The 26,752-nt window shown below is 38.4% G+C and overlaps 2 long non-coding RNA genes across 2 annotated transcripts in view; both read left to right on the plus strand.

Annotated features, from left to right (window-relative positions):
* Positions 1–10,245, plus strand: part of LOC145798906 (uncharacterized) — a 38,279-nt gene extending 28,034 nt beyond the window's left edge. Inside the window, exons 2-4 of the long non-coding RNA XR_014340776.1 lie at positions 3,045–3,096; positions 9,439–9,480; positions 10,129–10,245. This is a non-coding gene — a long non-coding RNA (uncharacterized LOC145798906). The remainder of the gene's footprint in view (positions 1–3,044; positions 3,097–9,438; positions 9,481–10,128) is intronic.
* A 197-nt stretch (positions 10,246–10,442) lies between these two features.
* LOC145798907 (uncharacterized) lies at positions 10,443–21,200 on the plus strand. Its single transcript, XR_014340777.1, has 3 exons — positions 10,443–10,539; positions 20,148–20,186; positions 21,173–21,200. It is a non-coding gene; the product is annotated as an uncharacterized LOC145798907 (long non-coding RNA).
* The last annotated feature ends 5,552 nt before the right edge of the window (positions 21,201–26,752 follow it).

The raw sequence follows: 26,752 nt of genomic DNA on the forward strand, positions 1-26,752 counted from the left end.
ATAGGAAAAGATTTTTCAAAGAGAACCTAAAAAATTCTATGTGGGATTCAATCAAATTATTTGAATCATATTGATTAGAGGGAGAGTTGAAAATTTCATTTCCCTCCAAAATTAAATCTAGCATTCAATCAATTTGTTTGGAGGGAATGTTAAAAAAATTTAATTTCTTTAAAATAAGTGACTTTTTCTTATCAATTATGAATTTATTAAATATTATTAATAAATACTATGCAACGATTTTTATTTTTATTTGAGTATTTATATATATGTTTATTTAATTATAATTTATAATTATATTTGTTAAGTATATAATATTAATTATGATGTTACAATTAGACCATTTTGACCTGACGGTTGAACCGATAACCCGTCCACCCAATCCATTTTCCGATTCGCTCACCAGTTTAGTTTTCAAAACATTGCTCTCTAACGCAGACTCTACCTCAAACCTCTCTCTCTCTCTCTTCATCTCAAACAACTTCGTCTTTGCCTCGTTTGGGATAAACTAAAAAAAGTAAAAAAGTCAAAAAATTACTAAAAAACATAAAAAATCTACACTATTCAAGGGTAGCTTGTGAGGGATGCCCATAGGACAAAATTATTATTTTACCATTTAAATTCAACTATCCAAAAAGTTAAAAAGTCAAAATAGTCATTTTGATTTTACTACAATATTTTATTATACATCTTTTTATAAAAAATTAAAAAATTATCCAAAACATATATCTTTTTTTCTATAATTTTTTAATAAAAAAAATAAAAAATTACACTTATATAGCACCTCTGAAACGACTATTTTGTCGAATCGACCCCGGAGCCATCGAAGCCCACAAACTGGAGAAAACAAGAACAACTAGGGCAACCGCAAACCATTTAGGCGTCGCCAATTTCTCTTGATCTTTGGACGGTAAAGGTTGATCACCTCTCTCTCTCTCTCTTCATACAGAACACAGAGTGAGGAGATACCGTTGATTTCCCTCAAATCTGGACGCACTGATCATGTTTATTGTTGATTTTCCTGGTTTTTGTGGTAGATCTATTAGATTTGTCTGATTTTCTTTCAGCAGTTGGGTATGGCCCTGTTTGTTTGGTGTAGCATTTTTAAGCTAAAATTGATAATAAAAAAACAGAAGCTTGCTCCAACTTATTTTGAGCAGATTACTGATTCTGGCTTTTTAAAAGCTACAAAAGACTGTTTGGTTAAAATTAAAGCCAACAGCTTCAGCTTCCCTAGCTTTTTATTTTTTGAAAAGAAAAACGTTGGAAATCCTGCTCTCAACTTCCAAATAATCAGTTTTATTTATTTATTTATTTATTTTCAGCTTATTTAATATATTCTTACCTAATAAGTTATAAGTAGAAATTTTTCAGCTTAACATAAGCTATAATCACCCCAAAGCTGTAACAAACAGTCCCTATATCTCGTTTGAATTTCCATCTTCGATTTGGGGCTCGCTCTTTCTGTAGTTTAATTCTAATTGCTTCTATCTCCTACTTTTGATTCATGTTGATTGGATGTTGTTTTCGCTGATGCATTGATAATTAATGTAATGGGTTATGAAGCTTTGCTGCTAATCGTTGGTTTGATGGTTGTTTGAAGTAAAGTTGTTAATCTCGTACCGGACAAATATCGTTTTCTCGATTGGTACTGGTACTGGTATCAGTATGTTTTTGGATTTATCAAAATAATATTATGTATATATTAAAAATATTGTCTATTAGTAAATAATTTAAGCATATAATTTGACCATCTAAAGTTGTATTTTATTGTTTTTTTAGAGTAACAACGTGTATCATATCACATATTTGATATTAATATATATAGGTATTATATATAATAAAACAAAAAATTTAGAAATTCACTTTTGCTTGCGTGCCGTTCAATTTGGCGAGTATTGTCTGGTATCTACAGACTTGGCCAGTACTCCCTGAGAAATTAACTGAAATGGTATTGGTTTATTTGTATTCTGTTTTTTTCTATATGGTATGTACCGGCCGGTGCGGTACGGATTGACAACTATGGTTTGAAGAATACATGTTAATTCAATTGCGCCATACGGTTTCATATAAAATGCTTCTCTAGGTGGTTTAGGAAAAAAGGGTTTGAATCGAAATTTGAAACAAACTGCATTTCAATTCTATTCTATTATGAATTTGTATTGTGGTTCAGTGTATTTGTTATTCAAAATTAATTTTCTTGACTGTAGATTTATGTAAGATGATTACTCATGGTCTTTGTAAACTGAAAAAGTGATAATGGTGTTAAGGTCTCATTTTTTCATTTTTTCTCATCAATACATTTTGAATCATGTTCCTATAAAATCACAACCTCAATGGCCAAGGTCCAAATGATATTGATGAAAAACCAAGATGCATAAGAGCCCACATGCCTTTTGTAGCATACATATTAGTGTCAATTTATCAATGCGATTTTTTTATATAACATTGAACATGTAAACAAGTGATAGAACACCGCTAGTAATAGGTTTATTGGATTATGATTGAGGTGGACACTTGCTACCTTTCTAGTTGAGTGAGTGACATCTTACTTTAGGGTCTTGGCATTATGTGTACTTACTTCATATGGTAGAAGCTCTTGCTTTTCACTTAGGTTTGGGTTAGTATGGTTAGGCTCTCGGATCAAAGAAATGAAGGTGGGTTTATTTATTTATTCTTTTACATAAGAGATTAAAAAATGTAATGATCATTTTTAGTAGAAATAATATTAAAATGTGTAACTAATTTTTCATTGTACGGTTATTCTTGTCAACTTCGTGTTATGTAGATATGGTACTAACCCCACTTGTATAATATTTGCGTTATTGGGTTGTGTCATAGATGTGTTCATGTTAGGAAATGGTCAGCCTTAACTTGCTAACTTCGTGTACGGTTCGAGTCATGTGATCATGTCGTGTCAAATATTTTATCCTTAATTTTGTTGGCCAAAAAAATTAGAAAGTTGCCAGCGGTATCAAATTCAACCGCAAATTTACTTTTCTCTCTCTAATATATATTAGAAATTAATTGAACTACTCAATTCACAGGAATTTGAAACCATGCCCCCTTGTCCTAGTCGCGGAGGAGGTCGTAGAGGAGGTTAGTAATTTTAAGTTCTTGTGCTTCTATTGTTACGTTTGGTTTGGTTTGGTGTACTAGTGCTTTTGTTTTGTTTGTAAGAAATGCTAGAGACCCACACTTTTAGACTTATAAAGTCATCCACATTAATGTGGCAATGGAGTTAGGCCCTATATCATTGGGTGTGTAACAAATTAAAAGTTTAACACCTATCATATCACAACATTGTGGATCAAATTGTGGGAGCTTTTTGGGGGTCTCAAACATTTTTCTTTATTTTGATAGGCATTATGTGTTATTGCAGGTTCTCTTTACCTCTGTATATGGGTTTATTCCTATATTTTCCTTTTTGGGTATCAAATTTAGATTGCTCACAATTTCTGCTTTGTTCTAGCCGTTATACAACTACTAGTGGTTTAGATCTTGGTCTTATATTATTTTGGAATATATTATATTACATATTTATATCTATTCATAATTTACACAAATTAAATGATAATTACTTCATGCTAATATTCCATATTAGTGAATAATTGGACAGATTATAGCAAGCATATATAGTAACTACAACATTTTTTCGTCCTACTAAGCCATCTTCTAACACAATTATGCGTTTTTTTTTTCTTCTTTAAATTTTAAGTGAAACTTTGATTGGATTATGCTTAACAATAATGCATCTTTTTGGGTATAAGATATTTATGTCAAATTATGGAACTTTGATAATAAGATGTTAGCAAGTGTCTAAAAAGTTTTAGTCTAATGTTTATTGTTTACGTGATAGAATTGATAAATGAAAGTGGGTAGGTTTGCCCTAGTGTAGCGCCTTTGGGTGTATTTTGGTTATATAGGATGAAAGAATTGCTTTTTATTGTGAGATTGTTTTGGGAGCACTTTCTTTGTCCATTAGATTTAGGAATTTAGATAATTGAGTTTTTTTAAGGGCTTGCAGTCCTAATCAATGTTTTAAAATTGGACCGGACTAAGTTTCGGTTTAGATGAACCACCAAACCTGTTTTGAACAAAAGGTTGGCTTATTTTAGTTGAACTGACCAACCGTTCAAACGGGTAACGGGTTCAAGAAACCGAAGATGACCGGACGTGTTATTTTTGTAAAAATTTGTTCAAATGGAGATAATCACTTTATTTTCTTCTCAACACTTGCTTTTATTTTTAAACAAATCAAAAATAAATATATATGTTTTTTAGGGGCGTACCTAGTGCACAAAGCTCCCGCATATGCGGGGTCTGGAGAAGTGTTGATGTACGTAGCCTTAGCCCTGTAAGCAGAGGTGGTGTTTTTGCAACTCAAACCCATGACCTTAAGGTCACAATGGGGCAGCTTTACCGCTGTGCCAGGCTCGCCCTTCAAATATATATGTTTCTTAAAATATAAAAATAATTTAAATAAATATGTTCTGTTAATTATGATCATGGAGGGGAGACGGTTAGGCGGGGCCCAAGTAGAGAGCGAGGAGGTCCTGTGTTATTGAAATGAAGTTAAAAGTGTTATCGTGGAATGTGCGTGGCTCGAATGATAGGGACAAGCGCCTACCAGTCAGATTAGTGCTTCGAAGTGCGGGAGTCGATGTGGTGTGCTTGCAGGAAACGAAAATGGAGGTGCTGGGTGGAGATGTGGTGAGAGAGGTTTGGTGGTGGTTGGTTTATGGAATGGACATACTTACCAACAATGGGCATGGCCGGAGTGGTTATTCTTTGTTGGGATAAGAGAGTGGTGTTCAAGGAGGGTGATGAGTTAGGAGGTTTTTTGGTGTCCTGTCTATTTCGGTGTGTGGAAGACAATTTCAGGTGGGTGTTCTTTGGGGTGTATGGGCAAGTCCAAAATTCAGAGAGGGGTTTTTTTTGGGCGAATTGGAGGATGTTGCGGATTGCTGGTCAGAGCCGTGGTGTGTGGGTGGTGTGTGGGGCGATTTTAACATGATTAGATGGCTGGTAGAGAAGATGGGGAGTATTAGGGAGAAGGGGTCCATGCAGACGTTCGGTGCGTTCATTGATGAGATGAATCTAGTTGATTTGCTTTTTCATGGGAGGAGTTTCACTTGGTCTAATGAGCAGCAGATGTACTGGATTGATAGATTTTTGGTTACTAGTGGCTGGGAGGAGCATTTTTCGAAGGTAGTTCAAAGTCGATTACCTCGTTCAGTGTCACATCATTGGCTTATTATGCTTGACAGTGGAGGGTTTCGTAGTGGGCCGATGCCTTTTTGATTCGAGAATATGTGGCTGCAATCGGAGGGCTTTTTAGACACGGTTCGTGGATGAAGTATATGGTTAGTTGAACTCCTAGCTGCATATTGGCTCTGAAATTAAAATTACTCAAAGGGGATTTGAAAAAATGGAATAAGGAGGTTTTTGGTCGGGTGGAGGTTCAGAAAGTGAAAGTGATGGCCATCCTTTAGTCCTTGGATGAGCAGCAGGTTTTTGGCGGGCTTCTAGATACGGACGTGGCTAGAAGGAAGGTGGCAAGGCAAGGCTATGTTCGTCTGGCTCGTATGGAAGAGATATGTTTTAGACAGAAATCTCAATGTTTATAGTTGAAAGATGGGGATCGAAATACCAAGTTTTTTTTCACAGGATGTCAAATGGCTACAGAAGGGTCAACCAGATTATGTGAATGCGGGTGGATGGAAGAGATTTGACTACTGATGAAGAGATTAGAGGAGACATTGTGGGTTTAGTAGCGGCTTTTAAGGTTCAAGATGGGTCATGGAGGCCAGGGTTGGATGGGGTTCCTTTTTTAATGTTATCTTTGCAGGGGATAGGAAGGGGTTGGAGCAGGCCTTCACAAAGGAGGAAGTGTTTAGGGCTCTGAAGGTGATGAGTACTGACAAGGCTCTGGGTCCAGATAGTCTCACTTTGGCTTTTTTCCAGCGCTGTTGGAGTGTGGTCAAGGAGGATGTGGTGGCAATGTTTGAGGCCTTTTCACGACTGGACAGATTAAGAGAAGCTTTAATGCGACCTTCCTGACTTTAATTTTGAAGAAACGGGGGGCTAAGGATGTGAGGAACTTCAGGCCTATTAGTTTACTTGGGAGTGTGTATAAGTTGCTAGCAAAAGTGTTGGTTTCGAGACGTGGTGTTTGAATCCTAGAATGTTTTTGTAGGGGGGCGGCGGTAGATTCTAGATGCGGTTTTGGTGGCTAATGAGTGTGTTGACTCTCGAATCAAGGAAGGACGGCCTGGTTTGATCTGTAAGTTGGATATTGAGAAGGCTTATGATAATGTAAATTGGGAATTTCTTCTATATATGATGGGTCAGATGGGTTTTGGTGCAAAGTAGTGTCAGTGGATGAAGTTCTGTGTATCCACGATGTGGATGTCTGTTTTGGTGAATGGTTTGCCGGTAGGTTTCTTTCCGACTTATCGGGGTCTTCTGTAGGGAGATCCATTATCTCCCCTGTTGTTTATCCTAGTTATGGAGGCTTTTAGTAGATTATTGTCTCGGGTTGTACATGAAGGTTTGTTGGAGGGTTTTAGTGTGGGTTCGCCAACTGGGACAACAATTGGGGTGTCTCACTTACTGTATGCGGATGATGCTTTGGCTTTCTACCATGCGGATGTGGAGCAATTGGGCTTCTTACGATGTGTTTTGATTTGTTTTGATGCAGTTTCGGGTTTACGGATTAATTTGAGCTAGTCAGAGCTGATCTTGGTGGCGGAGCTTTGGAGGTTGCCAGTGTTAAACGGCGGTTTTATGTCGCAAGGTGACAAAATTAACAGTGACTTACTTGGGACCGCTGTTGGGTGCTAGTTTCAAGGCGAAAAGGGTGTAGGATATAGTGATGGAGCAGTTACAATGTCATTTGGCAGGATGGAAGCGGCAATATCTATCAAGAGGGGGAAGGTTGATGTTGATTAAGAGTGTGTTGAGCAGTATTCCGACCTATTTTATGTTATTGCATGTTATTCCCGTCTCTATGGCTGCGAGTCTAGAGAAACCTCAGCGGGATTTTTTGTAGAGGGTAGAGGAGAGGATTTTAGATATCACTTGGTTGATTGGGAACGAGTTTGCCGCCCCAAGGAGGTGGGTGGTTTGGGGGTATGGAGTTTGGTGTAGTTTAACAGGGCTTTGTTAGGGAAGTGGTTGTGGCGGTTTACTAGCAAGCGGGATCATTTATGGCATAGGGTGGTGATTTCTAAGTTTGGGGAGGTTGAGGGGAATTGGTGGTCGAGGGATATGATGGGATCTCATGGGAGGGGTTTGTGGAAAGGGATTTAGTTGGAGAGGGGGAGTTTTGGGAGAGGGTGAATTTTTGGGTGGGGATCGGGAAGAAGGTTAGATCTTGGAAGGACAGATGGTGTGGGGAGATGGTGTTAGAGGTGTGATTCCCTTTGATTTTTGGCATTGCAAGGGATCGGGAGGCCACGGTTACTTCTTATTTAGGGGGTGGGAAGGTGATGGTTTGGGATATTCAGCTTCGGCGTGAAGTTCAGGATTGGGAAGTGGGTCAGTTGGGGGAGTTGTTCGATTTTCTATATGGGTTGGGCCTAGCGGGTAGGGGGAAAGAATTGTTGGTTTGGAATGTGGTGGGTGGTAAAGGTTAGTTTTCTGTTTAATCCTTTTATTGGAGCTTGGTGGGGGAGGTCGGAGGTGCATTTCCTTGGAGGAGGATTTAGGTGCCTAGATTTCCTTCTAAGGTGGTTTTCTTTTTATGGACGGTTGCCTTATGTTGAAATCTTACAATTGATAATTTGGTTTGTCGAGGGCATGTACTAGTGAACCACTGTTGTATATGTTGCGTTGATGTGGAGTCGGTTGATCATTTACTTCTTTGTTGTTTTGGTACTTCACAACTTTGGGGTTGGCTTGTTCTCTTTTTGGGATTATATGGGTGCAGCCAAAGGGGGTTGTGGAGATGTTGTGGAGTTGGAGGGGAGGGGGGGTCGGGTTGGGCGGCGTCAGCGACGGGTGTGGTTGTTGGTGCCTTTTTGTTTGATGTGGTCGGTTTGGCTGAAAAGGAACAGAACTTTTTAAGAAATTGATCATTCGGTGTTGTGGTTGGAGAATCGGTTCTTATTTACTTTGTATAGTTGGTTGGAGTGTAGAGTTGATTCGAATTTGTTTACTTTCTTAGATTTTTTGGATGATGTAATTGGTTAGGCGAGTTTTGTTTTCCTCTCTTGGTCTTTTTGTATTCTTTGCATTATCTTGATATTTTTTAATAAAATTTTACTATTTATCAATTTTTTTTTTTAGGTATAAGTTTAAATTTATTTATGAAGTAATTATAACATCACAGATAAATTCTGGTTTAATTCTAGTTGACCCGACTATTGAACTAGGGATCCATGAGTTGGGTCCTTTTTTGGTTTGATCAACAGTCCCAATTTCAAGACATTGGTCGTAATTGTCTTAAGGAAAAGTTGAGTTTTGGGATGAGGTTGTTGGCTTTTTGGATTTTGTTCTCCCAATTGGTGTGTGGGGGTTGATATTAATGTTGTTAGTTTTTTCTTTGACAGGCTTACGAATTAAGGGTTATAACAGGCATGAGAGTTAGATGCATTTATTAGGGATTGTGGTTGATTGATCAACCATTGTCCAATGCGCCTTTAGTCCAACATGTATGTTGCAGGTTGGATATGTTTTTATTCTTTGAGTTGGGAGTAGAGGTTTCCAACTGTTAGGCAAGAAGTTCTTCCTAGTTGTCTAATCCACTCACGTTGTAGATTTTGAATCTTGCCATAAGTTTCCATTGTTGATCCACCCCTGTTGTGTCTCTGCCAGTGCTAAAGGGACATGGTGAGCCAAACCTTCTATAGTCCCCTCCAATCTTTTATTAGATATTGAATGACAAGACTGTCCTCCTCTGTCAACATTTTCTGCGCTCCCCCACTTGTCTTGTCAGCCAAACATTCCTTTGCCAGAGGCCTCTTACTTGTGCATATATTGCTTCATAACTTATCAGAGGCATATGAGCTCCACATCTTTCAACTACACCACTGGTGCCCCTAACCCTAAGAGTATAAAACTCATCTGAACTTCATTCTGTATTATCTGCAATGAGACTGAAAGATGAACATCTATACTATTATTATATATGACCACTTGACTTAGTGTAGTGTCCCAACAAATTTTTCCCCAAGACACCCGTGCATGAGATGGTTTTTTGTTTGTGTTCCTTTACCACAAAAAGGGACAAATATATAATAGCAAGCCAATACCCATGTTCAAAAAAGAAACTCTTTGCTATTTTAACCATCAAATCTCTTATTGATTTCAAAAATAATAGCACACGGATCACGTGGGCTCAAATGCTAGCATTATATATGTTGGGAACTAATTTATATGGTTGTTGATTTTCATTTATTTCTATAATTGTTTGATTTGGTTTGTGTCAATCAGCAGGAACGCCTTTTGGGACTTCTTCGAGTTCCAGGGGTGATACTGGTAAGTATATCTACTATATTTTCATATCAATTTATTTTATTGAACTTTTTTATTCTATATCGTTTTTGAGTCCTTGACTGATTGGTATTATTTCTTCCACTTCACATTCATATATGTTATTTGTAAAAACATCTCGTTTTGGCAAAATTTGAATGAAAAAATACCCTTGATGGAAGCAGGAGAAGTTTAACTTTTAGTTTGATTATTATTGTAATTAAATGGGGTATAGGACCGCTCTGCATGGAAATTGGAAAACTTGGAGGTTTGGTTAAATTTTACTATTACTACAAAATAACTATTCAAAGCAATCAGAAAATTAATAAAACGACGGTGCTACATGCACCAATTAGTATATTAACTAGTGTACCAACTAGTGTTATGACAGTATTAGTGACCCTATTTATTATACAAATTACAAATACCCAAAGCTTCTAAAATTATGCCACATCATTTGTTATATACACTAATTGGTGCATATAGTATTATTCTTAATAAAATTAACAAATAATCAATAAATTGGCTTTGAATAATTGTTTGACCAATAATCTAGCAGACGTAAGTTTTTCATAAGTTAGTGTTAACTGTTCAGGAAAGTAAAGCCACTAGTTCAATTGATACTTTCTTTCATTTTCCTTGTAACTACAAAAGATTCGACGTTAAGGACTGCACTTTTAAGCGGCTTGAAGCTTTTTGGAGTAAAATATGATTTTGAATTGTTAGCGAAGCATGATGAATGCAAGCGCCTTGTGAGGCTCTACAAAGAGGTACACTTTTTCCATTTTATTGAAGTATTTAAATAAGTTAAACAAATGATATATTAACGTATTGCCAGTTTTTTGGAGGATTCGTATTATTCAGTGGAAAGTAGTGTTCTTACTGATTTTTTTTTATATATTTTTTATTATTTTGTAACCATATTATTAGGCATGTTTGAATGATAAGTCTTACTTATGAGGTATATTTTTCTTTTTTCTACCTGGCAGTGCAAGATTGATAGACTGAGCAATTGTGATTTTTATTTGGGACTGAGGTCTGAAGGCTGTCCTGACTTCAACAAGGGTGAGTAGTAGTTTCTATGTTGTGTTGGATCCTCAAATATGCTTGAAAATATCATATTTGTTTTTTGGAATTAGTTTTTTCTTGTAAATATAAAGCAACACTTGGGGGAAATAAAATTTATTATTCAGGTTGATGTTACATTTTATTATTATATTTTTGATTTGCAACAAAAAGTGGATAATTTAAAAAAAAAAAAGGATTACTAGAGAGCCGAAGGATTTATCCAAAAAAAAAAAAAATTACTGTAGAGATGAAGGACAAGAAGTACCCCCAAAATGAGAAGAAAAGTAAACAATGCCTTACATATCACACACTGCTTTAAATCAAAGATGGTAAGTGTCACAGGGTCAATTTTCAGACTGAAATTTTTCCTGCGATGGCACCAAGTTTCAGCACACTTAGTCAGCCAATCAATCCACACTCACACACACGAGATGAGGTTTCAGACAATATAGAATGCACAAACACAGCCACGTTTATGGTAAACCCGACCTTTTTATTGTACCAACAATAATACAAAGGATATGTTCCCATAAATAGGCTACAATCAGTTAAATTTGAAATTCAAACAGGCAACAAGATACAAGGGGAACCTGCCACATGGCATGGCAGTTGACACCCCTAACTGTCAAAGGGTTAGGACAGATCTGAAACAAAGCCTAGAGAATGAATTGCCACTAACTGCTCTTATCTTTTAGCCTTCCTTGTCCCTTCCCAACATGACATAGTCATGCAATTGCCAATAACTGCCGTTGTCAGAATTCTTTGGCCTTGCATAACTTCTCATAACCGCCCCAATAATCTTGCTACCTTGTCTATGTCTTAGACAAATTCGAATTGCACATGTGTTGGCCTTGGTTCTACCCAAACCAAGCCATTTGATTATGTCCAACCCCTAAGTGTGTTGCAACCAACATTTAGGTCATATTAATGCCTTGCATGTGCCATGCTGCCCACACTTTGGCCAAGGGTTGAGTGCCACCGCCAAACGACACAAGTCTTTGCCAACCTTGTCGACATTTGCATGCTTTCCTCATGCCTTGGTCCAAACCTAACATAGGTGCAAGATGCCACCAAATGCCAGGCCACCAGCTCCCAAATATCAAGGTGTTAACAAACTACCCCCACCAGAAGAAGCCAACGTCCTCATTGGTAGGGTCTTTAAGTACTCAACTACTTGCTTCTCAGATTGCCACAACGTGAAATCCTTCTCCCAACTTGCATTAAAATCTGGCAGACCTTTCCATTTCACCAAGTAATAGGTTCACCTGTTCTTTTTGCTCATGCCCTCCGTCTTGTGATCAAGAATCCTTCACCCTCGTTGTCAAACTATTTTCGGACCACCGGTGGGGCTCTCTTTCTTTGCTTCCTCTTAGCATTCTCCATGTCTTCATGATAAGGCTTTAGGAAGCTCACATGCAATGTTGGGTGAAATTTTAGCTTATTAGGTAGTATAAGTCTATAAGCCACTGCACTAACCCTTTTCATCAATTCAAAAGGACCATCATACTTAGGAATGAGACCAGGATGAACAGTCTTGCTACTGATCTTCTTCCAAATTTGGGGAGTAAGTTTCAGCACTACCTTATCTCCTACTTGAAACTTAAGTGGTCTTCTTCCCTTGTTAGCATATTTCTTCATGCGACGGAAGGCTTTAGACAAACTATCTTGTGCCTCTTTTAGCAATCTTGCTCGGCACGTGCAAAACGATAAGCTGCGGGACAACGCCCCACTGTTTTCTATTTAGCCAACTCATGAGGAGTGAGGGGCTGATTTCTAATAGACAACTCAAATGGACTAAGGCCGGTTGCAAAGGACCGGTGCATGTTGTGCCAAAATTGTGCACTATCAAGCAGGGCCATCCAATTTCTCTAACTTGCTATGACATAGTGTCTCAAATATTCCTCAATCACAGCATTCATCATGCATTTAGTTTGCCCATTCGTCTACGGGTGGTTTGTTATGGAAAATTTCAATTCTGACCCCATCAACCCAAACAACACTATCCGAAACCGTCCGGCAAAGCGAGTACCCCGATCACTCTCAATGTCCTCTGGTAGCCGATAGTGCTTTACCAGATGTTTGAAAAATAACTTTGCAGCCTTGTTAGCCGGACATGCGTGTGGTGTAGTAATAAAGACAATATATTTTGAGAAACGATGAACAACAACAAATATAGAACGCATACCGTCCACCCTAGGCAATTTCGATATGAAATCCATGAAAACTGAAACCCATGGCCTCGTTGAGATAGGAAGAGGATGTAGCAAACCAGCTTCTTTCTTGCTCTCTGTTTTGTCTAGTTGGTAGATCAAGCATGTCTGGACATACATCTCAATGTCATCCCCCATCTTCGGCCAATAGTACAAACGAGATAGAAGAGCCAATATCCGCTTCATCCCTAGGTGTCCAGCCCTTTGCAGATCATGTGTTTCTCAAAGTAACTCCTGTCTAAGTCCTCCATTGCTAGGGACAAATAACCTATCTCCTTTGGCATGGAGAAGGTTACCTTCTAATCAATATTTGCGGACAATCCCATCTTTCACTTGCTGTACTGCCTTCTTATAAGCGGCATCCCCAACAGGATTTTCTCAAACTCTGTCCAACAGATCTGACTCAACTGTAGTAAGGGCAACCATATATTCTTGAACTACCTTCCTACTTAAAGCATCCGCAACCTGGTTTTGCCGACTAGGCTTATGCTTCCCCTTGAAGTCATACTCCAAAATATCTTGCTATCGAGCCTGTGTAGGTGACAACTTTTTCTGCCTCTTGAAAAAAGTATTCGCTACATTATCTGTTAGGACGTGGAATTAGGACTTGGAATTTGGTTCCCATCAAATAAACTCTCCAGGTGAGAAGACAATGTACCACTACCGTCATTTCTTTCTCATGGGCAAAATAATTTTTCTTCATAACATTCAACTTACAACTTTCGAAGGCAACTGGGTGCCTATTCTACATCAAAACGCCGCCAATAGCTTTGTCTGATGCGTCAATATGCACTTCAAAAGGAAGTTCAAAATCTGGTAGCCGCAAAACCGGTTCAATTGACACCGCAACCTTCAATTTGTTAAAGGCTTCTTGACACTTCTCGCTCCAGTTTCATTTCTGATCCTTCTTGAGAAAATCGGTGAGGGTGCCTTTTTGGAATACCCCTCAATGAACTTTCTGTAATAGTTGGCAAGACCCAAAAAGGAAAACAACTCAGGAACTTTGCTAGGTGCTGGCCAATTAACAATGGCTTACACTTTCTTGGTGTCCATCTTCACATGGCCTTTGCAACTAATATACCCCAAGAATTTGATCTCTCATTGGGCAAATTCACATTTCTCTTTCTTTATGTATAATTGGTTTTCCTTCAATCTAGAAAACACAATATGAAGGTTAGACAAGTGATCCTCCAAGGACTCACTATAAGTTATAATATCATCAAGATAAACAACAAAACGATCAATATAATAAAAAAAGACATCATTTATTAAGTTACAAAATGTAGTAGGTGCATTTGTGAGTCCGAAATGCATACCAAAAATTCATATGACCCATATCTAGTAACACATCTGGTCTTGGACTCATCCCCTTAAGCCACTCTTACTTGCCAATACTCGGAGCGTAGATCCAATTTGGTAAAGTAAGTGGCTTTGTACAAACGGTCAAAGAGATCGGCCACCAAAGGAATTGGATATTTGTTCTTGATTGTCACTTTGTTTAAGGCATGATAGTCTAAACAGATCCACATGGACCCATTTTGCTTCTTCTCGATGAGCATAGGGGCACCGGAAGGGGCTTTGGATGGCTGAACCTGTCCAATATCCAGCAATTCCGTCAATTGCCTATGCAACTTTGCTAACTCCATTGGAGACATTCTGTAAGGTGCCTTTATTGAAGGTTTTGCACTAGGAACCAACTTGATTTTTTGATCTGTGGCACGTTGAGGAGGTAGAGACTTAGGCAATTTCAGAGGCATCACATCCGCAAATTCCTTTAACATTACAGCAACTTCAGCAAGCACTTCCATGATCACATCAGGCTTGATTTCCACTAAGGCCGTAAAGTAAGTTTCAGCGCCTTTCTTTAGGCCATTGCGCACTTGAATTTCCTCATCATACCCTTGCCTTTGTCTGGCCTCCCCTGACCAAGAACAAAACAAGGCTTGTCTTCATCCAAGATAAGTAACCTACCAAGATAAGGCATCTATGCCACTTTGGCAGTTACAAAGAAATCATTTCCAAGGATGGCATCGAAATCATCCAACAGCACCACCATCAAGTTTAATTGTCCAACCTATTCCCCTACTTTGATCTGCACTTTGGAAGCCATTCCAGGCATAGGTTGTGCAGTAGAGTTCACGGACTTGATCTGGCTTGGACTTTCGGAAACTTGTAAACTGAGAAATTGCACCATCTTTTTAGAGACGAAGTTCTGAGTGGCTCTTGTGTCTACCCTACCCAGGACTTCCCCACCACTCTATGTCAGTACATCAGACCAGTCAAAGGGGCTTTATCTGCATGAATTGCATTGAGTAAGTGTACAGGATTTACACGAGTTGGGCCTTCAGAATCCGTTTCCCCTTCGTAGTCCTCCGCCACCATAGCATTCAGCTTCTCTCACTTAGGACAATCTTTTGCCCTATGGGGTCCATCACATATGAAACATCCTTTGTTCGACTTTCTACCATCATTCTGTGAATGTAAATAAAACTCTTCCTTTTGTTTGTACTTAGAATGATCATTCCCTTTCTTGAAACCAGACTTCTTTTCCCTATATTTCTCTTTCAATGTCTTCTTATACTTGTTGGTCTCTGGCATAGGATCCTTGCTCAATTTACAATCAAGAAACCTATCTGCAGCAGCTATAGCAGTGGCTAAATCCTTGATCCCCTGTCGACGCAATTCCAATTGTGCCCAACTTTGTAGGCTGGACATAAAGTTAAAGAGTTTGTCCCCCTCCGACATGTTCTTGATGTCAAGCATCAATGAAATGAACTCCTTTACATAATCTCGCAAAAAACTAGTGTGTTTCAGCCACTTTTAACGCATCTCTTCCCAAGATCAGTTGCAAGGAAGGAATTGTTCTTTTAATTGTTTCTTCAATAACTCCTACGTCTCAGTCACAGGATGGGCTTCTTTCTCCATCCTTGTTCGTCACCAAAGCTTTGCATCCCCAGAGAGACACAGGCTTGTGATCATGACTTTCTCCACATCAAGAACATGAGTAGCCTTGAAATACTGCTCCATATCCCATAAGAAATTCTCAAGCTCCTTGGCATTGCGAGCACTGTAAATGTCTTAGGGTCAGGAACTTTTACTTTCAAAGGGGCTTTGCTATGAATAGAATGCCCACGCACTGCCTTCTTCAAGATAGACAATTCATCTTCCATGTTCTTTATCTTGGCATTGAACGCATTCGTTATGGCAATCATGTCTTCCTTGACCACTTTAAATTGATTTGCTGTCTCTGTCTGAAGGGCAATGAACCGATCAGACACAACATCCAACCGATTTACTAGAGAGCGACTTTCCTCAGTGGGCTCCCCCACCAAACTCTCTAACCGAGCAACTCGATCTTGAAGAGCATCCATTTTTGAGCAAGCCATGCTCTGATACAAATTGTCACAGGGTTAATTTTCCGAATCAAATTTTTCTTGTGATGGAAGTAAGTTTCAGCACACTTAGTCAGCCAATCAATCCAACATACACACACACAAAGTATGAGGTTTTAGACAAGTAATATAGAATGCACAAACATAGCCATGTTTACGGGCAAACCCAACTTTTTTATTGTACCAACAATAATATGAAGGATAGCCAATGACACTCTATTACTTGACCATTTTCAAGTAACCATGGCATGCCCATAAATAGGCTACTATCAGTTAAATTCAAAATTCAAATAGGCAACAAGGTATAAGGGGAACATGCCACATGGCATGGTAGTTGACACCCCGAACTGCCAAAGGGTTAGGACAGATTTGAAACAAGGCCTACAAAATTAACTACCACTAATTGCTACTAATTTTCAGTCTTCCTTGTCACTTTCCAGCGTGCCATAGTCATGCAACTGCCAATAACTACTGATATTAGAATTCTTTGGCCTTGCATAACTGTTAATAACCGTCCCAATAATCATGCTACCTTGTCTTCGAATTGCACATGTGCTGGCCTTGGTCCAGCCCTATGAAGCATGGGTACGCCTCTTAAGGCTTCGTATCAAAGCCCGACACGTGTCGGACATCGACATGTGTCTAACACGCAGTAGACACGTGTCCGACACGCCGTCTGACATGGCCTCTTTTTTTTTTTGTTTTTGTTTTTCATCTCAGACACGTTTAGACACTTCATTGACACGCTTGAGATATGCCTGAAGCTTTTTCCAGAGAGGGAAAGGAGAGAGAGGAGAAAGAGTAGTCCCTGAATCGAAGCTCCATAGCCTCAGTTCGGAGAACTGCTTGAGACGAGATCCATTTGCGACACTGGGATGATAGAAAGACGAAAACAAAGCTTCTACTACGATGAAAGCAGGAACATCTTGTTGCAACATAGAGAAGAGAGAGAGAGAGAGAGAGGGAGAGAGAGAGAGTGGATCTAGACTCCGTTCTTTTATTCCTACATAACCAATGTTTATTTACTCCAAGAAAAGGGTTAATGCTACCAGTCAAAATGTCATCTACCAACCAATCTTTTCACTTACCAGTCAAATGGTCAAAACAGCTAAGCATCCACCAACCAATTAAATGGTCAAAATATGTATATTTATATTTTTTATGTTGACAATTGTGTGCCATGCCATGTGAGTAAAAGTGATTTTATAATGTTTAAATTTTTAGTTAATGTTAAATTATATTGTTGCTTCATAATTTTTAAAAAAATATTTATATATATGAGGTATATTATATAAATATATGCATCCTTAGCATGTCGTGTCCCTCATTTTTTGAAAATTAACGTGTTGGCATGTTCGCGTTGGTGTGTCCGTGTCCGTGTCTGTGCTACATAGGTCCAACCCAAACTAAGCCATTTGATTGTATCCAAGCCCCAAGTGTGCTACGGTCAACATTCAGGTCATATTAATGCTTTGCACGTGTCGTGCTGCCCACACTTTGGCTAAGGGTTGAGTGCCATTGCCAAACGACACATGTTTTTGCCAACCTTGTCAACATTGGGATGCCTCCCTCATGCTTTGGTCCAACCCTAACGTAGGTGCAAGGTGCCACCAAATGCCAGGTTGCTAGCTCCCCGAATGTCAACGTGCTAACAGTAAGAGACTAAATCGAGGCCCAAAAAGACGATGGACTTCCAAAAGACGTTAACATCCTTTGTGTTGTCCTAATAAATTCTAGCATTTCACTCCAACCAAATAACCCAAAACATTGCTCAAACGAAGCAGTCCCACAACGCTTGTTACCTTTTTTTTACAGCCAAAACCTTGAAAATCAATCAAAAGCTAATGGGAGCAACTTTCACAAGGCTTTCTTAAATTGAAGTATTTATTACTCGACGCTCTTGTTTTGGCCTTTTATTTTGAAAGCTTTAGGTTAACATTGTTTAATCTTTTTGTGACTAGGAAACATTCCCTTTTGATACCTTCCATTACAAATTATCTCACTCACAAGAAAAGCTAATTATCCAATGCTTCAATACATCGTTCCTGTAAATAAAAGCTATAATAGCTATAATGATAGAAACCTGCAGAAAAACAATTGCGACAATTAGATAATATAAAATGATAGTCCTAATCATCTAAAGTAACAGTTGTGCCTAGGTTATGCGGTTTCATTTGGGAACCCGCTTGCCATGGCTATTAGAATCCTAACCAGATCTTACGATACATTTGGGCCAAATCGGTCTTGTAAAAAATCCCATGTAAGTAAGACCTTTCCATCCTAATAGTTGGATTTTATAGGATAGTAGAATCTCAATCTAGATCCGATCGTACCTGATCCAATTTGGAAGCATTTTTTTGTATTAGTTGGGCTATTTTATGGTAAATTTTATGTTTGTTGCCTAAATACCAATTTTTTGTGGTCCAAATCAATAAAATAAGCATATCAAATTACATATGCTAAGGAAAACAAACTAGGAAAATAGAAATTCAAATATTGAAGTAATTTAGGAAAACTAGCTAGTTGAAAAATCAAATCTCTATTTCGCTCTCTTTCTATAGTTGCATGGTAGATTATTCAGGAGACCTTACCAATAATATGTTTCACAAAGTGGCTTACTCTGTTTCAAAGTATTCACAACTTTCTACATATGCAAAAAGTGTGTTGGCACCTTTACATGTGAAACATCTTTTTCGAAGCTAAGTATAAATCCAAGATTGTTTACCCCCTATATATAGGAACCAAAGAATTCTATTGCATAGTTTTGAAAATTAGAGAGCTCTGTGTAATTTCAATACCACATGGGTGTTGAGCATAGTATAGACAAACATCAGCAAACAGTTTATGTAATTTAAGTTTATTTTTATTTTAAGAAAACTTTTTGCAAAAAGCTATTGAACAATATGATAATTATTTACATAGCCTTATTTTGCTGGTACACTCAACAAAATTAAAGAAGGGCGTAAAAGTAGACTTGGAGGGTTGAACAGATATCAGGTAAACAATTTCAGCACACTTATTGGGGATTAGCATTAGGGATAATGTAGATTTGCAGAAGGCACCATACAGACTGGCAGAGAAAGTCTGCAGAGTAAACTATGATCCAATTCTATGTTGATATTTTTTTTTAATTGACTATATTCATAGAATTTTGTTACTCCTTGACCTATTATTGTTTTTCATTATTTCCCTTTTCTAATACTTTTAGCATTGCTATCCAATAGTACTTGGCCTGACATATTGTCCTTATGCTTAAGAGGATGACACGGTGTTCTGTAATTTATTAGAAGACATGAATGTTGTGTCAAATTTAGCTTTGTATTGAACCCTAAGGGGATGGCCTGGTGAAAAGGCCTTGAGTCTTGGGGGTGTGTTTCCTTTAAGGTTTAGGGATTGAAACCTCTTAGGTGCTAACAATTCCTTAGGGCCATCGAACTGGGAGAGAACCCTTGAATTAACCGTGGTGCAGGAAACTCCTTACCGAGGGCTTATGGACCCCTGGAGATTGGTTGGGCTTTGATCCAGACACCCCGGTACCAATAAATAAATAAATAAATAAAAATTCAACCTTGGATAGGAATGGCAATGGGGTTGGGTAATCCATTTTGGATTGGTCATCTTGAACCCACTTCATCTCCTCCGTTCACTGTTCTTCATATTTTTTTTTAATATTTTGGCATTCAAGAAAGGATTGTCTTTCCTATTCTTTTCTTTTTCAGTATTGGAGTCTACAATTGGGCTTATGGCCAAGCTTCGGATGTGTACACTGAAACATTTTTGGGGATGGAATGGAAACTTCACCTCATCACCTCTTATTTGTTATATGTATAATGTCTATAGTTAACCTCAATGATGCTTAGTCAAGAATTTTGCTGCTTATTATTTCACTTTGGGGCAGTTTGAAGGCTAATAATTGCTTTTTATTCTCTCTCTCTCTTTCTCTGGTATCTTCTTTTATTTATTTGAATTTAAATTATGTTGTTTCTTGGTGTCACTTTTGCAGAAGAGTTTTTGCAGACTTTACGGGTGTCTAATCCAAAGGGTAAAAGTCTGACATTCTTGTCATAAAATCTGTGTTTGTTTATATATATATATCAGCGAAACATTCCTTTGTCAGAAGCCCTGGCCCTTTCCTACCTGTGCATATACTGCTCCATCACTTATCAGAGCCATATGAGCTCCACATCTGTCATTTAAACCACCAATTCCCCTAACCCTAATAGTATAAAACTCTCTTTAACTTCATTATGTATTATTGGCAATGAGACTGATTTGTGTTTCTTTACCACAGAAATGGACAAATATGTAATGGCAAGCCAATACCCATGTTCAAAATAGAAACTCTTTACAGTGTCAACCATCAAATCTCCTCTTGATTTCAAAAAATAATAGCACCCGCATCACGTGGGCCCAAATGCAAGCATTATATATATTGGGGACTAATTTATATGGTTGTTGATTTTCATTTATTTCTATAATTGTTTGATTTGGCTTGTGTCAATTGGCAGGAACATCTTTTGGGACTTCTTCAAGTTCTGGGGGGGGGATTATGATAAGTATATCTACTATATTTTCATATCAAATTATTTTATTGAACTCTTCTATTCTATATCTTATTTTGAGTCCTTGACTAATTGGTATTATTTCTTCCATTGCACATTCATCTATGCTATTTGTAAAAACAACTCCTTATGGCAAAATTTGAATGAAAAAATACTTTTGATGGAAGCAGTAGTTAAAGTTTTTAGTTTGATTATTATTGTAATTAAATGGGGTATAGGACCACTCTACACGGAAATTGGACAACTTGGAGGTTTGGTTAAATTTTACTATTACTTCATAATAACTATCTAAAGCAATTAGAAAAATTAATAAAATTAACAAATAATCAATAAATTGGCGTTGAATAGTTATTTGACCAATAATCTAGCAGACGTAAGTTTTTCATAAGTTAGTGTTCACTGTTGAGGGAAGTAAAGACACTAGCTCAATTGACACTTTCTTTCATTTTCCATGTTCCTACAAAAGATTGGTTCGAGACTGTAGTTATAAGCTTCTTCAAGCTTTTTAGTGAAAAATATGATTATGAACTGTTAACGAAACGTAAAGAATGCGAGCGTCTTGTGGGGCTCTACAAAGAGGTACACTTTTTCCATTTTATAGAAGCATTTAAAATAGTTAAACAAATGATATATTAACGTATTGCCAGTTTTTTGAAGGATTCGTAGTGTTCAGTGGAAAGTAATGTTCTTACTGATTTTTTTTTGTGAGAGATTATTTTGTAACCACCTTAGTAGGCATGTTTGAATGGTAAGTCTTACATGCGAGGTATATTTTTCTTTTTTCTAATCTGCAGTGTGAGACCAATAAATTGAGCGATTGTGATTATCATTTGGAACGGAGGTGTAGACACCCCATTTTTGACCATCCTCAAGACTTGGACGTCATCGTTTGAAGACTCGATGATCATCCATGTTCGTGTTTGTTTTGAGTTCCCAAAGGTCTCGGATGCGCGCCTTGCCCTAGGATCTCTGAACTTGTCTATTTTGTGCTTGGTTGTGGACCAAGGACTTGTGGTTTTGCTTTTGAGGGAAGAGGGTGCCTTGTTGGCCATCCCCACACCCCATCGGCTATGGCATGATGCCATCGGCCATAAATGTTGGCCGGTCGGCACTTTTGTTGGTCGGTCGGCACTTATTTTGGTCGATCAGCGACATTTTCTGGCCAAGGCCTTTTCTTTGCCTTTTTCAGGCATTGTGCATACCAGCTGTGCCAGCTGGTGAGCACAGACTCTCCCCTCTATACACGTGTATGGAGGGATTTGAACCAAAGCTTAGCTTCTCTAAGAATCTTTGAATTTGATTTCCTATAAGAGGGGAGCCTCCCCTCCCTTTCTAGAGGTTCAGCAAAATAGATATAGAGTTCATATATCCCTCTCTCTCTATATCTCTCTCTATATTTGTGTGTGTGTTGGTGCCTTAGAGGTGTATTTTGTTCATACTTTTGCACTATAGCACCTAGTAGAATACCATCCTTTGATTGCTGAGGCACTAGGAAGTTGGTTTCAGAGTTCTTGGGTGGGTTTTGATCCAAGGGAGTGGCTGGAGTTGTGTTCTTGAAGGTGTTCTTCAAGGGTGAGCAACTAACCTTTTGTTTCCCCATTTTGGCTTAAGCTTTTAGACCTATTTGCATATTGTTTTAAGCTTAACTATAAACTGAAAAAATTTCTGTTTTTGTGTGCTTAAGATGATTGTTTAAGGTCACCTTTTGGTTGGGGGTTATCTACCCCCTCTTAGGCCTTGTTTGGCCTTGTTTTGAGCCACCTCTTTTGGCCTTTGTTCTTGCCTTCGCCTGACCTTTATACCACTAAAATCCAAAGGATTTTCAATGGTGGAAAGGTAGTTTTAGAGTCTTGTATAGGAGAGGGACCCCACTCTCTCCTTGTGTCTCGTATGCTTGTGTTATTGGCTCATAATGGTAGCATGATTGCTTAGCATGTTTTGACTTCATTTCAGCATGTATTAGGCCTTATTTTGCCATGTTACACCTCTGTCCAAAGTTGGTTTAATGGCTTCTTGCATGCACCATGCATTTGCCTTGTAATCCTTTCATTTGCCTTAACATGTATCACGCATTTAGACCATCATGCTTGCATATTTTGGCTCAACTCAAAGGAACTTTTAGTCATATTTTAGCATGCTAAAACTCTATTTGGTGTTGTTTTGATCATATATGCCATGCTTTGTATAGCCATAAGGCACCCTAGCTTGTTAGCTTTGAGGGTCTAAGTCACATGAGTGCATTACTTGGCTCATTTCAATGATTTGGCATCATCCCATATGTTATTTCAGTCCATGTTTTATGTTCGTATACTTGCACTTGTCATCCTTTCAAAGCTTTGAAGAGTTGATGTCTTATGCCTCATGATTGGACCATTATGTTTGTCTCCATGCTTAGGTCCTTGGGATGCCATTTAAGTGCGTTTTGGGGCTTATTTTGATATGCCATAACTCTAGTTTTAGTTGGTGAAATCATGCCATGTTTGGTTTTGATAGGTGTAGTATAACACCCCTTTGTTAACCTTGCATGTCTCATGTTTTGTGCTCACCTTTCTAGCATGTTTTGGCCTCATTCCACACATGTTCTAGCCTTGTTTTGGCCTTCCTTGGGACTGTTTTGGGTCACTTTGGCCTTGTGGGGTTTGGTTGATGTGGCCATTGTGCAAGTCGCTTGGCTAGCTTTCAGCTTTGAGCCTTCTTGCATGCTTTGTTTGTATTATATGTGCGGTTTGGCATCATTCCTAACATCATTTCGGAGTTTATGGTGTTGTCATATATCCATATTTGTTACTCTTTAAGTGCGCTTAAGAGTTGTCCCCTTGTCACCTAGCCTAGGGACCAATTGGCATGCATGTTTGTTTTGTACTTTGGCACCATCATTTTATCACTTTTGGCCACTGATTGTGGCATGGCTGGGGTCTGTCCATCTCCGATATAAGTCCATTGGGTATGTGGTTTGCATTATATGCTCGTATGCTTAGATTGCATTACATTGTGCATGCTTGGCACATTACATGTTTGCATGTTTAGGTTGCATGTCTATTGCATAATTACTTGCATTGCATGACATTAATGCATACTTGTTGCATGTTTGGCTTGTTTGCAGGTTTGCTTGCATACTCATATTGCATTGGGTTTGTTTGCATGCCATTAGTCTTGTTGCATGCCATTAGTCTTGTTGCATTGTATAATGTCCCCATGTTGCATTGTACTTGGCATATTTGCATTGCATTGTGTTTGGTTTGGGGTGTCAAACCAAACACGAGGAACGAGGAACGTTCGCACTTGAAGTGACGGAACGTGCCTCAATCCTCGGTCATCGACGATCTTGATCAAACATGATAGAGTTCTAGGCATTCATATGTTTTTGTGCATTCATTCCATATTAAATCGCACACTTGGCTCCTTTGGCCATCATGCATCGACATGGGTGATTGATGGCCCGAGGGTTGAGCACTACACTCCTTCGAGTTCATGACATGATAGGGAGGGTGTTTGCGCACACATTGCCTTGAAAATGCATTGCCATGCTCTGTTTGCCCTCTGCTGCAGCAGAACATCATTCTGCAGGAAGATATGGCTGACCAGTCATCTTCAGTGCCGATCGACTAAACATTGTTGGCCGAGATCCTCACAAATGGTCGGTCACCAATTCCACATGGCCGGTGTTCCTATATATTGGCCGGTGATATCTCACAGTGTTTAGGGAGTGGTTCGGAAGCATCTTTGGGACTTTTGCAGTTTTCAGAGGTGCAGAACAGTGCAAACAGAGGCAACATGTGGCATGGCAACTAGTTTCCGAGCGAGGCGATCGAGCATGCATCATTCAATCATTCTGAGGCGGAGCTGCGACGGCCTCTTTAGTTTCATAACTTAATTAATTTGTTAAATTAGTTAAGGGTTTTGTAATATTCAATTAGCTGGGGTAGTTGATTATTTATTCGGTTTGTATATTTATTCGGACCATCCGTCGAGAGGGCCAATTTTGTAATAAGTGTGCGTGAGTGAGTGAATGTCTTCCAACCCCACGTCTTTCTCCCTTTTACTTACCTGCTTTCAATGGTTAGTTTTAGGTCATGTTTCAATTAGCATCCTTATGCTCGCATGTTTGCATCATTCATTTGTATTGCATGCACCGGGCTCGGTGCATCATACAAACTGCATTGTATTTTAATACATTTACTTGAATACGTGTTTAACAACATGTTATCAAGTGTTGCATTCATATGCCATCTTCGAATAGCCGAGCCTATTTTTAGTTGCATTTTTGCATGTGTTGCATTAGGCATCTTAACATGAACTAGGATCATGCATGATTTCTAACTAGTTGTTGTTTTTGGCTCGGAGTACACTGTAAGTGTTTATTCTTTAGCATCTTGCATGAGTGTGAGTGATTACCATGATAGCATGTTTGCCATGAGGCTAACTGCTTATGTGATATAACTGCCTGAATGCCTGTGGGTGAAGGTTAGATTACCTGAATTGGAATAATTCATTGAATGCGAGTTTTAAGCCCACTTGATTGTGGCAAAATCATGTTTTCTAAGCCCACTTGAGGGTGAAAAATCCACGTCTTATCCTACTTGCGAGTAGCACCTTCAAACCTTTTTCAAATAAACCAACATGAAATGTTTTGTTCCAATTTAGGCGATCTAGTCTATACTTGTGTGTTGTGCGCATCACATAGTAAATTCTAGCTAATAACCGGAATAAGAACGCATATGTTTTCAAAAACAAGATATCATGTTGAGTAATGGCCGATCTTTGATCGGGCGAGCGGGGGTGCTCATTGGATGACCTTCCCCAATCGTTCCCCAATCGTTCCCAAGTTCCCGAGCCGAGACAACTTTGGTGATGACGGACACGTGGCCTTAGGCACGAGTCAGGGTTTCCTAAATTTTTCCAAAATAAAATATTTAGGTGGCAACTCTATATCTGGCAACGCAGTCCATGTTTGGCAATTCTTTCTTAAAAATCAATTTTCCAAAACAATTTTCCAGATTTGGACTCTTTGGTGATTTATCGGTCTCGCATTGCACTTTGCGGGATTAGATTCAGAAACGTGACATTTGAGTCTGAACTGTAGTAGTAAAGCCCGGGGGCGCGTCTACAAGAGGCCTGAAGGTTGTTCTGACTTCAACAAGGGTGAGTACTAGTTTATCTATTGTGTTGGATCCTCAAATATGCTTGAACATATCTTGTTTGTTTTTTGGAATTAGTTTTTTCCTATAAATATAAAAGCCACAGTTGGGGGTAGTAAAATTTATTATTCAGGTTGATTTTACATTTTATTATTATATTTTTGATTTGCAACAAAATGTGGATAATTTAAAAAAAAGAAAAGGATTACTAGTGAAACGGAGGAGAAGGAGTGCTCCAAAAAGGGAAAAAAATGTAAACAGTGCCTCATATATCACACACTGATTTAAATCGAAGATGGTAAGAGACTAAACCGAGGCCCAAAAAGACGTTAGACTCCAATAAGACATTAACATCCTTTGTCTTGTCCTGATAAATTCTAGCAATTCTCTCCAGCCAAATAACCCAAAAAATTGCACAAAAGAAGCAGTCCCATAACACTGATTGCCATTTTTTTACTGCCAAAACCTCGAAAATCCATCAGAAGCTAATGGGAGCAACTTCCACAAGACTTTCTTAAATTGAAGTATCAATTTTATTACTTGACGCTCATGTTTTGGCCTCTTGTTTTGAAAGCTTTAGGTTAACATGGTTTAATATTTTTGTGACTGGGCAACATCACCTTTTGATGCCTTCCATTACAAATTATCTCACTCATAAGAAAAGGCAATTATACAATGCTTCAATACATCATTCCCCGTAAATAAAAGCTATAATATCTATAATGATAGAAACCTAGAGAAAAACAATTGTGATAATTGGATAATATAAAACCATAGTCCTAAGCATCTCGGTTATGAGGTTTCATTTGGGAACCCCCTTACCATGGCTATTAGAATCCTAACCAGATCTTACGATCCATTTGGGCCAAATCGGTCTTGTAAAAAATCCCATGTAAGTAGGACCTTTT

This window comes from Camellia sinensis, chromosome 9 (assembly GCF_055761805.1).
Source record: "Camellia sinensis isolate YWXY chromosome 9, ASM5576180v1, whole genome shotgun sequence".
NCBI lineage: Eukaryota > Viridiplantae > Streptophyta > Magnoliopsida > Ericales > Theaceae > Camellia > Camellia sinensis.